At 36.6% G+C, this 11,298-nt stretch overlaps 1 pseudogene; it reads left to right on the forward strand.

Annotated features, from left to right (window-relative positions):
• The first annotated feature begins 351 nt into the window (after positions 1-351).
• On the forward strand, positions 352-9,826 carry LOC101551005 (pre-mRNA-splicing factor SLU7-like; annotated as a pseudogene).
• Positions 9,827-11,298: the final 1,472 nt, after the last annotated feature.

Consider the following 11,298-nt stretch of genomic DNA (forward strand, 5'->3'; position numbering starts at 1 on the left):
ATGATGGCTGGAGGAACTAGTTGGGATGGGAGATGCATACCAAAAGTAGATAATGGACCAAACATGATGACCTCTCAGTGTCTGTGTTGCAAGCTATAATGCCCAAAAGTAGAGATAGAGTATGGGGAATATTGTCTGCCATAGAGGCAGGGAGAGGGTGGGAAAGGGGGGGTATACCCGGGATATTGGTGGTGAGTAATGTGCACTGGTGGAGGGATGGGTATTTGATCATTGTGAGAGTGTAACCCAAACATGAAAGCTTGTAACTATCTCACGGTGATTCAATAAAATTTAAAAAAAAGTGAATTGAAGTGAAGCCTTTTTCAATCACCAGCGGTGGGACCAGGAGGTCAGATCGCTATGGTAGCTACTGCTGTGGATGCAGCTGCTCCACTGTAAGGATCCAAAGAAATGAGTTTGAAAGAACCAAAGAAAATGACTAGAGAAGACTGGAGAAAGAAGAAGGAGCTGGAAGAACACTGGAAACTGGGTAATGCTCCTGTCGAAGTTGATGAAGAAGGAAAAGACATCAACCTTCATATTCCTCAATATATATATTCAGTGTCATGGTACATTGATTCATCAAAAAAACCTACTTTAAAGCGCCATAGACCACAGTCAGAGAAACAGAAGCAGTACAGCCTATCTGGAGAATGGTACAAGAGGAGTGTAAAGGAGAATTCCATAAAAAACAAATACCGCAAGGGAGCATGTGAAAACTGTGGGAACATGACATACGGAAAAAAAAAAAGACTGCTTTGAGAGACTTAGGCAAGTTGGAGCAAAATTTACAGGGACTAATCTAGCTCCAGATGAACATAATCAGCCTCAGTTGATGTTTGATCATGATGGAAAGCAGGATCAGTGGAATAGCTACAATCCAGAGGAGCACATGAAAATTGTAGAAGAATATGCCAAAGTGGATCTAGCAAAGCGGACACTGAAAGTTCAGAAACTCAAAGAAGAATTAGCCTCGGGAAAATTAGTGGAATAGGCTAATTCTCCAAACACCAGTGGGGAGGAGAGGAACCAAATTCTCAGGCGGAAAAGGATCATAACAGTGAAATTGAGGATGAAGATAAATATGCAGATGACATTGACATGCCTGGACAGAATGTTGATTCCAAAAGATAGATCACTGTCCGGAATTTCAGGATTCAAGAAGATATTGCAAAATATTTGCGGAACTTAGATCCAAATTCTGCCTACTAAGATTGCAAAACCAGAGCAATGAGAGAGAATCCATATTCCAATGCAGGAAAGAATCTGGTCAAAGTGAGCTATGTGGGCAATAACTTTGTTAGATACATAAATGGGTGATTCCATTTCAGTGGATCAGACACAGTTGTTCATTTGGGAAGCCTCTGACAAAGGATCAGAAGTGTAGCTACAAGCTGATTCTATGAAACTTGAACTGTTGTATAACTCTTTCAAAGTCAAAAAAGAAGACTTCAAAGAGCAGCAGAAAGTAAGCATCTTAGAGAAGTATGGTGGCCAAGAACACCTGGATGCCCCTGTAGAAGAACTGCTCTTAGCTCAAACCGAAGACTATGTAGAATACTCAGGACATGGGGCCATCGTCAAAGGGCAGGAATGGGCTGTTGCCTGCTCCAAATACGAGGAGAATGTGATGATCCACAACCATACTCATTTTGGGGCTCTTACTGAAAAGATGGCAGATCGGGATACAAGTGTTGTCACTCATTTTTCAAGTATTCCTACTGTACTGAAGAGGCTGGGAAGGAGGTTGCTAATTCAGAGGACTATGTTCTAAATGATACAACTGAAGAAAAATTAGTGAAAAAGTCTCAAATCCTTGTGGAGGTACATGTCTGCCCTTCATGCTGCCTGATTTAAATAATAAAACTTCCAGAGGTTGCATAGTAAATTCATTCCTCTCCACAGTGACGATGGACTGGAGTGATCTCACAGCGAGTAGGGTGTTTGCCTTGCACGAGGCTGACCCGGGTTTGATACCTCCATCCCACTTAGAGAGCCCAGCAAGCTACTGATAGTATTCTGCCTGCATGGCAAAACCTGGCAAGCTACCCTTGGTGTATTTGATATGCTAAAAACTGTAACAAGTCTCACAATGGAGACATTACTGGTGCCCACTCAAGCAAATCGGTTAACGACTGTGCTACAGTGCAGTGCTATCTATCTAGATAATAAATGATTGATGGTTACAGAGATAATGAGAACCAAAGATTAAATAGAGCCTTATGTTCTGATATACTGTTGTTTCATATTTAACCTATTATAAAGATCTTCTGCATTCTATTATGTTACTCTTATTTCATTTGAACAAGTTTGAATTTGGCTTCAGTAAAATAAATGTTTTGTATTCATCTTAAAATTCCTAAATATTGAATCTATCTACCCAGTTTACTGATGTGAATTTTTGAGCACTTTATAAAATTCCTTTCTAGTTTTAATTTCTCTTAGTAAGTACAGCTTCAGTAACACAGAAGCCTATCATAGGAATGATATAAGTAAGCTTAAATTATTTGAGATATGAAGTGAGGTGTGGCAAGAAGAAAATATTTATTTTATTTTGCTCTTGAAAACATTTTATAGATCCAATTTGAAATACTAATTGGAATTTAAATTAACACACACACACACACCAAACTGAAAGATACAGGGTTTCTGACCAAAAGATAATAGGATCTTTTGAATGACCCAAAATCAAAAGATGATTTAGAGATTAGTTCTAGTTTATCAGGAGAGACCTAAATATCTTTTTACTTTCAGTGGTAAAGAGTAGCATGTTTAGGTTCCAGAGAGATAAGTATATAGGGCCAGGCACTTGCCTTGCACATGGTCAACACTTGTTTGATGTCTGGTGCCACATATGGTCCCACCAGACCTACCAGGAGTTCTCACTGAGCAGTACCAGATATGCTCCCCTCCCCCATCCAAAAAAAGAGTAGGCTTTGTATAAGATGTGTAAAATTAAAAGACTACTTATAAAAACTATAATCAAGTCTTTTTTAATTGACTAATTTTTAAGCAATTTTAAAACTACAGCAGAAGGTTGACAGGTTCTCTGAACTTTTTGTTCTAAGGATGCTTAGTTTTCCACCTTATCCTCAATGGAATGTTTTGTTAAATTTCATGAATATATATTGTCAGACACTTCACTATTACCCAAAATCCACTGTGGTTAATTCCTTACAGAGTCATCATGCTGAAAGACCGGGACAGGAGTGATTTAGGTGAGGGCTTAGGTATTAGACAATGGTCATTTTCAATAAACAATGAAAGAGAAGAACATCAGAAATGCACTTACTCAGTGCTTTCAATGTGAAAACTACTTCCTCTTCCCTCAACTAAAGCTCAAAAACCATGTGTTACTCTCCCTTTTACAGAAAGAACTCAAATTAAGCAATTTATATAAAGATGCACAACTGGCAAACAGTCAAGATTTTCCCCTTGGGATTAGTTTTCAAATCCTAGAACTTTTCCACATTGGTGAAAGTAGAATAATATTGCTACCTAATTATTCACACACTACATAACACTCTTATGATTACTGCATATATATATGTATTGCCCTAGATTTAATTGATTCTGCACATTCAATTCTATCACTCTCATTTGATCTGCTAAAACTTTCACATTATCTAACTAATAAATTACCTACTTGCTAACTTTATATCAGTAAGAGATACTCAAACCTCAACTATACCAAGAAAATCAATCTTATCTATATTTAGCAATCATAATTCATGAATTTCAACTTATGCATGTCATCATTGTGTGTTTCATTCCTGCTACATTTGTTACTTTATTGCTTTCGTTTTTATTTTTTCTACATTTATATGGGCTTAGGGTGGGTCTTAAAATATGAATCAATACAAAACACTCCATTTTCTACTCCAGAGTAATTTGGCTATATGCACTTTTGTATAAACAGCCACGGGCTGGTTATAAATCATTCTACCTATCTTCCTACTGGCAGTCTGTAGCCAGGTTGGTTGATTTCCCCAAGAGAAAAGAAAGCAGGGCAACTATCGGTCACAATATGCATTCCAACTGCAAGTGCTTACAGCTGGAATGTTCCTGCCTTTTAAGGAACAGAAGGAAATGTCCACAGAGACCTATTTTAAAAGATGCAATTTAATTTTAAATGTACCCATGCATTTCTGTTTAGGGATTTTAAATTAAATCTCCACTTAAAGTTAACGTAAATATCTTATTAATGTCATTGAAATCATCAGCTTTTGAGTGTTTAAAGATCAGTTCAAGAATGTTTAAGAAAATAAGTATATGCGATTGTAGTGTGTAAATATGATTAGACATGCCTATCACATCTCTCTTGGTAAGAGCATGTATTTTTACCAATTATATATGAAAGTATACACAATGAGGATAAATATACTTATTCTATAAATTAAAATTGTTAATAAGCATAGTTTTAGCCAAATATGATATTTTCACATATAGTACAATTGCATAACATACTTTCACATCATTTTGATAAGTGCTCTGGATGTTTAAAAAGCTATTTCACAATTTCGAATCTACCAATGGAAATTAGAGGTAAATATCTCCCTAAATAACATTTTTTCCCTGTAAGAACATATTGAAGCAAGAAAGATTAATTCTACAATCTTTGTCTCAATACAATTATGTTCAGAGAAATATATCTTAACTATATAATCTATTGTAAGATAAATATATTGTGATGTTTGGTCATTAATTAAATCAGCAATCTCTGCTAAGGCATCCCAAAACATTAAGTCCAGGAGAAAATAGATTTCAAAAAATGAGAATTGAGGTTGGTTTTAAAGTGCTTATTACCAGCCCTTTTGGAAAACAGTATGGACGATTCTCAAAAAACTAGAGGTTGAGCTCCCATTTGACCCAGCAATACCACTGCTGGGAATATATCCCAGAAAAGCCAAAAAGTATAGTCGAAGTGACATATGCACTTATATGTTCACCGCAGCACTGTTTACAATAGCCAGAATCTGGAAAAAACCCGAATGCCCTAGAACAGATGACTGGTTGAAGAAACTCTGGTACATCTATACAATGGAATACTATGCAGCTGTTAGAAAAAATGAGGTCATGACGTTTGCATATAAGTGGATCAACATGGAAAGTATCATGCTAAGTGAAATGAGTCAGAAAGAGAGAGACAGACATAGAAAGATTGCACTCATCTGTGGAATATAGAATAATAGACTATAAGACTAACACCCAAGAATAGTAGAAATAAGAACCAGGAGATTGTTTCCATGGCTTGGAGGCTGGTCTCTCATTCTGGGTAACTCAGGGAAGGGACCACCAAGTAAAATGTGGTTGGAGGTCATGTGTGGGAAGGGTGAGGCGGGCGGAATACAGACTAGAGACTGAACACAATGGCCACTCAACACCTCTATTGCAAACCACAACACCTAATCAGAGAGAGAGAACAAAAGGGAATTCCCTGCCATAGTGGCAGGGTGGGGTAGGGGGAGACGGGTCTGGGGATGGGGGGAGGGATGTTGGGTTTACGGGTGATGGAGAATGGGCACTGGTGAAGGGATGGGTTATTGAACTTTATATGGGGGAAGCATGAGCATAAAGATGTATGGATCTGTAACTGTACCCTCACGATGACTCTCTAATTAAAAATAAACTAATTATAAAAAAAAATAAAGTGCTTATTACCTGTTTTTAATTCCTTCTCTGGCATTTGGTATGACAGTTTTCCAGAAAACATCTTTCCCACATACCTAATTGGTCATTAGGCAATTTATCCATAAAAAAGAAGAGAACAAACTGGTTAACTGGTTTATTCACTATTTGTAACTCAGTACACAAACCACATGCATGTTTAAGTAAGTAGTTTGGCTTCATTTCTTCATTTATGAATTAAGCAACCCAGTTTGTAAGTTTTTTGTTATAGTAGTACCAGATACTAAGGTTTAACTTTACCTAATCTGATTTTACACATTCAATAAGCTTGCTGAACAAACTATTATACCATAAGCTATTATGAATAGCTCTATGCATCCAATATTACGAATAAAGTCTACTTTTACACTTTCAGTAAGATTTCTAAACAAAAAATATATAAATATATATTTCTAAACAAATTATATATAAACTTATGAATACATGCATTTTTCATATTATGAATAAACAAAAAATAATTAAAAATAAGTGCTTAAGGATGTTTACAAAACATCCTTAAAGAATGAATATCTCCTTTTTTGGAACAATGTTTTCATGAGTCTACATGAATTTTAAATATATTTTGATATTTTCTATTACAGATTTTGCAATATAATTTCATTCAAATATTTTTGTATTTGACTTATTTTGTCATCTTCTTTTATGTATTTTTAAGCCATTTTTAGTATCTCATTTTTTGTCTTTATTCATATATTTTGTCATCAATTTTATATGTCTTATGATGTCATTTTGAATATTTCTCATAGTTTTGCCTTTCTTCATTTATGGCAAAATTACCTGAGGACAAATTATTTATGCAACAAAATATTTTCTTTGAATATGCCCTCTGGGAAAGTACCCAGAATATGAACTTGTTATGTAGAGTTATTTTGAGTACTTTAAGCATTCTATAGGTATTTATTACCTTATTTTTGAAATGATGATTAAAAATTATATCTACCCAAGGTTGTGACTCTCCAGGTTAAAAATGAAAACATATAGTACTTAACATGTGAACATAATTTCTTTGCTATAAGTTCACCATCATCAATGAATTTCTGTTTCATTTGTAGGAAATTAAATTTCAAACAAAGCTGCCCCTTCATTTTTTGTTTAGCTTAGTTAGAATATTTTAGTCTCTTATTTAATGAGGACTTTGACTGTCAAAGGCTATCATGTGAATGCTTAGTATCAAAGTTCCCCAGACTGTTCTCTTTCTCAAAGGCAGATGGTAAATCTGTCAGCAGTAGCATACAGAACAACAGCAACCCAGATGCTTTTAAGCGCTGAGTGCAAAGCTAGTCCTCCTACGAAGAGTACTATCGGGCAAAATGCCAAAGGGAGGTCCCTAAGGCAATTAGCTACTTTTGAGTCTAACTCTGGCTGTCTGGCAAGTCAAATGAATGTGACCTGCTTAACCATACACCATTTAATGCAAAGACCATGGTCCTTATTTATAATCAAACCAAACCTGATTTTTTAACCAGGGTACATTTTGAAAAGAAATCTAGATGACCTTTATTGTTCATGAAAGAACAAATGTTAAAATCTTATATAGATAGTAGTGTCTTTTGTTAATAAAATAAACAAACCTCTTAGAGTCAATAAAATTTATAATTATTTACACTTGCATAATTCTTTTAACGTTGTACAATAAGCAAAACATTTATCAGTCTCTAGATATCATTTGAACTATAGTAACTATAGTAACCATGAATGACCTTTTAGTAATTCCTGGATAAAATCATAAAATTTTGACAAAAATATCTACAAAAATGATAAAAGGAATGGAAAAAATGTCATTCAATGGAAGTAAATTGTTGAATATCATTGGTTTGTCCTTTCCCCCTTGCCACAGAGTTTGGGCTTATCTGGTAATAATCTCTAAACAATTCTAGACTACATTGGTATGTCCTGCTCCCCTTGCCACTATGAGCTTAGGTATATCAGTCACACCCATCAAGGTGTTCCCAAGTCACTCCCATTCCTTTGTTTATCCATAATCACTTCTATGCTCCCTTCCCCAACTAGTCATTCTTCTCTTCCTCAAATCAAACTCTGTTAATTTGTAAGGTCAGACCTTGCTAGGACAGTGTACTTGTATTGTAAGTTAATACTGCCTTTCTCCACTCCTTATGTCTTTTGAAAATTTTACTTTAAAACAATATCCTTTTTGTATGGACAAAGAAAGGCAATTGCTAATATGCTTTGGTAACATGGAATTTAATTGGCTTCAAATATTATTCACTCCCGGGCATCTGCTTTCTGGACGTAAGCCTCAGCTGCCCTTACTTCCTAGCACCCCCAAAAGTAGGGTCCCAACGAGGTACGGAATGGACCCAGGGCAAGCGGTGAGTTATGTGCTACCCTGGCATCGAGATGGACCTGGCCAAAGTGCCTAATGCTTAACTATATGTTAAGAGCTTGGTCATGGACATGTCATGTCATGATCCAAAAGCAACGACGAGACTAGGACCTTGCTAGGGCTAGGAAAGACTAATCTGGCCTGAGCACTGTAGTCTGAGATCGAGGTGACCCCAGGAGAGCAATTCTATAAGCATAATGCATCTCTTGCTATGTCCATACAAAATGATTTATAATATGACTACTTATATGTTAGTTGGACAAATAGAGGAGAAACACAACCATGGGATTCCGCTCTTGGGCGGATGTCCTGATGAAAGAGATTCTGTCCTAGTGAAAGCATCCCCTAAGGGATAGAACTTTAATCCCCGGATGTAGGGGGGATTTAAGGTGGCTGTATGAGGGAGTTGGGGAAGAAGCAGAGAGAGAGATGGGAGTGGGTAGAGAGGAGATTGGAATAAACTGCGAATGAGAAATCAGCTTGGCTCTGTTACTTCCTTCACCTGCCTCGTCATCGCCATGAACCTCCCCAGGATGGGAGAAGCGGCTGGAGACTACCGAAAGAGGGTGGCGGGAGAGACAGTGCCATTGCCCTGTGCCCTGTGCCTGGCTCAGTGCGGTGAGGTGCTCTCTGCCCCTTCCTTTTTCTTTTTTGTGTTTTTACACAGTAAAGTAATATAAACACTTAGAAAACTACCACTTGTGTATTTGGAGAGCATGCTCTTAAAATTTGTGATTGACTCAAGTAGAACTGATACTTCTGTGAAATTTTAACAGAACTTAAACACTTATTGTTCATTTACTGTATGAAATAGGTTTAGATACTGAATTAGCTTTCTATGGCTTCAAGAGAAAATTTCGTATATCTTCATTATTACCCTTTTGTAAGAAACAGAATTTAACCATGTCCACAGAAATTAACAGGTACTAGAGAGAATCTTTGCAGCCTGTGGATCTTTTTGGTTCCTAAGACATTGCCTTTTTTGATGATATCATCCAAATGACTGGAATGATTGCACAGCAGGTAGGGCATTTGCCCTGTACACAGATGACCTGGGTTCGATTCCTCTGTCCCTCTCATAGAGCCCAGCAGCTAAGGAGAGCATCCCCCATCCCGCCCACATGGCAGAGTCTGGCAAGCTATTTGTGGCATATTCAATATACTCAAAACAGTAAGAACAAGTCTCACAATAGAGATGTTACTGGTGCCCCCTTGTGCAAATCGATGAACAATGGGACAGAGCTATAGTGCTATCATCCAAAGAATAAGTGACCTATTTTAAATTTTATAATGAATAATTTCTTATATTTAAAGTCAGAGTTTATTGTTATATGTGTTTGTGTTTTGAAACATGAGGAAAACAGATCCTTACTAAATATGTGGGAGAAAATATAAAGTCTTTAGGTTTAGGCAGTATAGGTTATTATTACTGATTATAGTTACAATTATAATTAAAGGTTACATAATACTGGGACAATTTAAATTACAAAAAAGATAAGAGTTTAGACACTCATCTTGGAGGCAACAGGCACAGTTTCAATTTCCAGCATCCTATGTGCTTCTTGAGCACTACCAAGAGTGATATCTGAAGAGAGAGAGAGAGAGAGGGAGGGAGGGAGAGAGGGAGAAGGAGATGGAGAGGGAATTGGAGTAGAGAAAAGAGAGGAGAGGCAAGAAGTGGTGAGGAGAGGTGAGGAGAGGAGAAAGAGAAGAGAGAAGGAAGAGAGAGACACACAGAGAGAGAGAGAGAGAGAGAGAGAGAGAGAGAGAGAGAAGATCAGAGAAACTAAATAACCTAGGGTGACTCGGTGAAATAAATTATTAGCAAAACTGTCTTCAGTCTGTATTGTCCATTTACCTTCAAATTTTCAAGTTGAGAATTTATTTATTTTACTTACCACCATAAGCATGACAATATTGTTTAAAATAATAAAATGATAACTTATTATCAGGAAAATGCAAATCAAAGCAATGCTCCTCACACCAGGAAGTTTAGCAAACATCAAAAAGAATACAAACAACCAATTCTGACTAATTAAAGGGGGACATAAAACTCTCATCAACCTTTGCAAGTAGGCTTATATTCTGGTTCATCTCTAAAAAACCGGATGAGAGTTCTTACAGGTAGTGCTAGTATTCTCTAGGGGAAAGACAAAAAACAGCTAGTAGGGAAATCAAAACTAGCCATTGGCTCTGTCCTTTTGTTGGTGTTCTCTTTGGTAAACAACTGTGACTTGCTGACTGTCTGCTGGTATAGGAAATTAATTGTAAGGGTGAGAAGTTCCCTGGTTCTTTTTAACATGTTATTTTAGAAAGGTCACTTCCTTATCTGCCCCTGCATACCTCCTTCACTCTTTTTTTAAACCATTCCATTCACTGCTGCATGAATGGAACTAGAGAGTAGCATGCTGGTGAAGTCAGCCAGAGGAGAGGGGAGAGTAATGAATAATCTTTCATATGTGTGGAACCTAACATAGCACAGCAAGGGAATAACAAATAGCCAAAGACAACAGACCCTGAAATCACACTACAGAATTTTTACCAAAGATCGTTAGAAGAGGGTAGAAGACATTGAGGCATTGTGGAGAGACACTGATAGTATGCTGGTGAGTGTGATGTTGGAATATTACATACCTGAGCCTTTGCTACCAGTAGTATTTGATATTCTGTTGCCTAAATAAAATAAAAAATGAAAAATATCCCCCAGATTATTTTACATTGTTGAATGCATAATATCTCTTATGCTGCATGCATATTATTATATCCTATCAGAACTTATAGCAAAAAAGAAGAAAAGGTCTGGAAATATATGTATATATTTATGTATAAATAAATTACAGTTGAGTTACTTTATTTTATTTTATATTTATTGCTTGTAGTTACATATTTTCATGGAAACATAATTTTATAATTTTTTATTATAAGTATATGGTCTGAAATAATTGTATTTATTTTTATATTTATCTTAGCCTCCACTTTATTTTTGTAAATTTCATATTTTTACTGTATTCTACGTTTTTTGTTGTTTTGGGCCAAACCTGGCAATGCTCAGGGTTATTCCTGGCTCTACACTCAGTAAATGACTCCCAGCAGTGCTCAGGGGACCATATGGAATGCTGAGAATTATAACTAGGTCAGCCTCATGCAAAAAAATGCCTTGCGGGTTCAAATCCCAGCATACCATATGGTCCCCTGAGCACCGCCAGGGGTGATTCCTGAGTGCATGAGCCAAGAGTGACCCCTGTGCATTGCTGGGTGTGACCCAA

The sequence above is a fragment of the Sorex araneus genome, chromosome 10 (genome assembly GCF_027595985.1).
Source record: "Sorex araneus isolate mSorAra2 chromosome 10, mSorAra2.pri, whole genome shotgun sequence".
NCBI lineage: Eukaryota > Metazoa > Chordata > Mammalia > Eulipotyphla > Soricidae > Sorex > Sorex araneus.